This window comes from Austrofundulus limnaeus, unplaced genomic scaffold (genome assembly GCF_001266775.1).
Source record: "Austrofundulus limnaeus strain Quisiro unplaced genomic scaffold, Austrofundulus_limnaeus-1.0 Scaffold68, whole genome shotgun sequence".
In the NCBI taxonomy this organism is placed as follows: domain Eukaryota; kingdom Metazoa; phylum Chordata; class Actinopteri; order Cyprinodontiformes; family Rivulidae; genus Austrofundulus; species Austrofundulus limnaeus.
In genome coordinates, this window is record NW_013952470.1 from 1,487,523 (window position 1) to 1,492,717 (window position 5,195).

General features: G+C 39.9%; 1 protein-coding gene across 1 annotated transcript in view; it reads right to left on the reverse strand.

Annotated features, from left to right (window-relative positions):
• The window catches only part of LOC106518944 (guanine nucleotide-binding protein G(I)/G(S)/G(T) subunit beta-1), a gene marked incomplete at its 5' end in the record, with an annotated part of 40,597 nt that extends 36,112 nt beyond the window's left edge, over positions 1-4,485 (reverse strand). The window contains 1 exon segment of the mRNA XM_014010394.1: positions 4,189-4,485.
• Positions 4,486-5,195: the final 710 nt, after the last annotated feature.

The window sequence follows — 5,195 nt, forward strand, 5'->3', positions numbered from 1 at the left end:
GTGCTGCTATTGGCAGTATCACTCTACCCCCTGTTAACAATAAGTGTTAATCAGGTGTCAAAGAGCCATGTGATGTGAGTATCAGTCACATGGAGGCAGGGCTTAAAAGCCTGAATCTCTCAGACTGAAGAAGTCTCTTGGAGGAGAGACGAAACGTTTCATTAGAGAAGAACCCGTCCAGAAGACCTATACAAGTTTTTTCTTTTTTACCTGGATTACTGAGATGCATCAGGACAATATATCCCCTTGCTTACAGTATCGCAATATATCGGGATATATCATATTGTGACCCCTCTTTCATGATATGTATCGTATCGCCTAATTCTTGCCAATACACAGCCCTACATATTTATATTTTGAAAACTGTAACCATTAAGAGAAAATGGCACCAGGGTGGCCATTTTTGGGATTAAAAGCTTCAGCTACATATACAAAAGGCATGAAAGTGCAGGAGACACTACATGAGGTGGGTGACATGTCTGATGTTGATGCATCTGCATATTATATTTATATATAAAATCATAAAAACCATGAGAACTTTACCACATTTAGCACATGTGGTACAGTTAATTTTGCACCATGGCTCCTTCAGTAACAAAAATTTCACACAAACATTAGAATATTTCAACTAAATCAAAGCTGACACTTCAACATAATGAAGGAACAGTAACACAAAGCAAAGGCTTTATTTTGAAATCTAATTCAAACGAATATTCGCTCCTCTGAACTACTAGGCTGACAAATAGCTGACAAATAGCTGACTCCTAAAAAGGTATAACACATTATACAGAACTTAACTTGTTATGGGTATATATTATGCAATATGACTTACATTTACATTTTAATTATTAATTACATATCTATATTTACTAGGGGTGTAAGAAAATATCCATACACTGCAATATCGCGATATTTCATTTCCCGATACTGTATCGATATTCTAAAGCCCTGTATCGATTTTTAATTAAGGTTTAAAATGTCAACCTTCTTGCCAACCGTTCATTTTTATGTTGTAGTTCAGTCTCTGACAACTAGTTGGCAGCAGTGAGCCAGCCATTTGGCTCCTCTACCTCTTGGGTGCCAGAGAGTAAGGGTAGCATTAGCATTGTGAGTAAACATTAGCTTTTCTTTTTTTTTTCAGTAAGAGGTTTTTATTTAATAGAACTTTTGGACAAAAAAATCACAATATATCAAAATATACTGCCTTGCTTATAGTATCGCAATATATCGGGATATATCGTATCGTGGACCCCTCTGTTATGATATGTATCGTATCGCCAAATTCTTGCCAATACACAGCCCTAATATTTACATGTGATTTTTTCAACAAGTATTAATTTTCCTTTGTGTGCTTTTGGCTGCAAAGTTTCAATGCTTTTCTGCTTTTAACAGCAAACATCAAACAATGAACATGTAAGAAATAAAGTATAAAATCCATATAATCCTAAAGAGTGAAATCCAGAGACTAATCTCATTCATCGCCTGTATCTGCAGATTAAAAATAAATACACATTAGTGTGTTGACAATTCATTTTACACAAACCTCATTATCTGTATAAAGGGGGAAAATGTAGGCAGATGGTTATAAAACTGTTTTAAACAGAGACCTTCTTTCCAGGATGGCCCATAGAAACAAATTATGACCTCTTTACACAGATGTTCATTAACAAGAAAAGACCCATGTCCACAAACACAGATATTAGTGTGGGTCACTTTCAGGTCACAAAAGTTGAATATAAAAAAAATTAAACCATTTACTGCACGAGTTGTGATAAGTGGATGATTTTGGATGTACACATATAAGTTTTCAAAATAACATTTTAGTGATAGTAATGTCTGTACATTTTCAGTCGGCAGAAAATTATAAGAGTATCGTAATTATCTAAAATGCAGTGTTGATCCACTTCACATACAAACAAATGTTATGGTAATTCAAAAGGGGAAAATTAATTTAAATAAAACAGAGAAACAACAAAACAGCAGTTGCGTGTTTATCTCAGATGTGGTAGTACAATTGTATAATTGACAAGAGTACAGATAAAAGGTGTGTTTGATTTTTTTAAAGTAAAATGTGACAAGTGAATAATGTGATCACATTTTGTTTTTCCATATATGCAACAATCAAAGCCTTTTAGAGAAAACAGGCCAGAATTCAGAGAAAATCTTTGAGGGTTCAGTCTCAGATCATTTAAATGACACCCAAGTTGTTGATCAGCATTTGTAAATTTAAAATGCATTTTTTGATTTATAAATGCAGTTACAAGATTGCCCAGATATCAGATTCCCAGTCAAGACGCACAACACCCTTTTACTTTCCCACTAATGTCCTGCATTTCTGAGGCATAACAATCAGGCAGGAAATTCAAACAGCCTTTTAAATTATTCAAAACCGACACAATCTGTACTTTTCCTGAGCAGAAATAAACGAAGGCACCTCGCACGCCCATGCGATGCTCGGCAGCTGCCTCTTTCTGTCTGAGAGAAAGCGGCGGTGAACAAGGCTCTGAACGCCATCTTGTTGGTTGCAGCTGCTCGGGCCCTGAATACAGGAACCCATTCATTCTGCGGCGAAGGGAGGGAGGGGGTGGGGGGCCACTGGCCAAATAATTTAATCTTTGTGAAGCGGCAAAACGGATTTTTAGAAAATACTAACGACTTCCTGGACAGAAGCATATCTAGTATGTGCTGAGGTGGATTATTTTTTTGGCTGGATTTCGTTGCCGCTCCGTGAAAGCGACACAGGCTAACATGTACGTCGCCTCGGCGCTCAGCGTGGCTTCCTGGAACAACTCGGTGCAAAACCCCTCTTTCGAAACATAAAGAACAAAAAACCTCTGCAGAGTTTTATTTTATGTTGTTTCGATAAACAAACAAACAAAACAAAAACAATCATTTAGAGCTTTGTGTTGTGTCATGGACGGTGCGGTGCCGGAGCTGCGGCCGCGGCCCGGTTCACAGGAGCCTAACAACCGAACCTGCAACTAAACGGACCCGCGGATCAAGATAAACAGATTGTCAAAATCCAATTAGTCAATCCTGTTTTCGCATCGTTAAAACAAGAAGTTCAAATTAAGGTCGACACCAGGTTTGACAGACAAAAACTAAAATGGCTATGGCCTCTTCTTGCAGCAGGTCAGCTGCACTTCACTTGCAGTTCTCAAAAACACGCAGCGTATTTAAATATAATGCCCCCGCTTTCCCCCCCCAATCCTATAAACTAAAGTCTAACACTGAATGGATGTGGACATGACACCACACAGCAGTTATAATCCAGTGGTTTGGTTTCGGTTCAGTGAAGTTAAAACCAGGATGAACTTAGTCAATCCGATCAACCCGGCGGCCTGATCGTTGTAACAGCTGGAAATGAAGCTATGCTAAAAAATTTAAATAATAAATAGCGAACGTAAAAACGATATATGGGAACAACACGCAAGTACTGTCACATTCGTAATAAATACACAGGGATAGCAGCCTGGTGGAGACGTGTTTGCACGGATAGTGGGGGTGGTACTGACGGCCAAGTAGCCATTTTTAGACTTCCTTCGCTGGAAATCTATGATGCTACATAATGCTCCCCCAGTTTAAGTAAACCCAAACTTCACTTCTACTTATGCAATATCAACAATCAGCAACTTTATTTACACCCGGGGCACAGGAAGCAAAAACAGTTACAACTTAACTTAGCCCAGAAGGTAATCGCTTCTTATTCGGATGAAGAAATAAAAACATGTGGCCACAAACTAAAACATATTTAGTGGACTGACATGTCTCATAGAAGCCGAGACTGTCGTTTGAATAACTCTTTTATTTATTTATTCAAAGTTAGTTTAACAGAGAGACATCCGGACTTTGTGGTGTCTCGTACTAACCTGCTAATTAGCGTTAGCATCACCCATTAGCTTTTCTTTTTTTTTTTTAATCTCAGAGAGTTGTTGATTTAAAGCAACGGTGTTAAATAAGCCCTGGGTTAAAAAAACAGTTACTTGGGGTTATTTAACAGTGACCCCCCTCCCCTGCCCTCAGTCTTAGCAGCAACAAGGAGCCAGCGAACAGGCTAACACAGCAGCTAACTCACGGAGGAGCCGCTCGACCCAGTTTAACCCTTTTCGTTCGTCTTCCCTGCTAGCCAACTGCAGACACTTGTGCGTTTCCTGAAGCGCAAAATTAAACATCAAAACACACTCTTACCCGCTTTCAGTCGAAGGTATCCGTTGTTTGTATCACATTGACCAGGGACAGCTAAATGGCGTCTATCCTCTGTCAACCCAGGCGCTCAGATTGATCAAGTTTAGCCTCCGAGGAGCGGCACTCCCCGAACCCAGTTTTTGACCCGCCGAGGGGGGGAGATACACCGGCACAGAGGCGCAGAGATGAGGCGGTTTTCACCCAAGCAGGCGATTCGAGAGTCCCGTCTGAGCGTTCCGACGTTTCGACGCACAGTCCAACTAAACGCAAACAGCCCTTCTTCTTCTTGTTCTTCTTCTTCTTCCCACCGTCGTCGTCCCTCTGTTTCTTCCTTCACGCCAGGATCTCAGTCGCTTCTTCCTCCGGCCATCAAACAGCAGAGATGGGCGCGGTAACCCTGCATTCAGGTCTGGGAAACCCCACGTTACGGCAGCGTCGCAACGCACGGCGAAGGGTCGGCGACCACTCCGACAAAATCAGGAAATACTGCCATCTTCGGTACCACGGACACACCTTGTCGACACATTTATAATCGAGAATGAGTTTGATAAATGCCCCCAAAACTTGATTTTGTTCAGGTTAAAATTAAGATAACTCTTAAAGCTCAAGCGTACGCGTTTAGTTTCCATTCTAGAGGTACATTTTCTAAAAGATACCGTAACTACATGAAACATTAGATTTTACCACCTTACCAGTGTTGTATAAAGCAGTGGTTCCCAAACTTTTTATCTTCTGCCCCTCAAAATATTCATGGCGAAAACTTGTGACCCCAAATATTACTGGCCTGAGTACATGAACTTCGTTAATAACCCTAAAAACACAGGCTTTTTGACAATATAAACAGCTTTACACAAATATAAATACTTGTTTTTACTTATTTTGTGTTTTTGTAATAATTATAGGGAAAGTATTACATCAGCAATTATTTTATTACCCTTTAAATAGATTTCTGGAGATTATCCAAGGTGCTTCATGACCCATAATTGGGTCCCAAGCCCAACTTTGGGAAC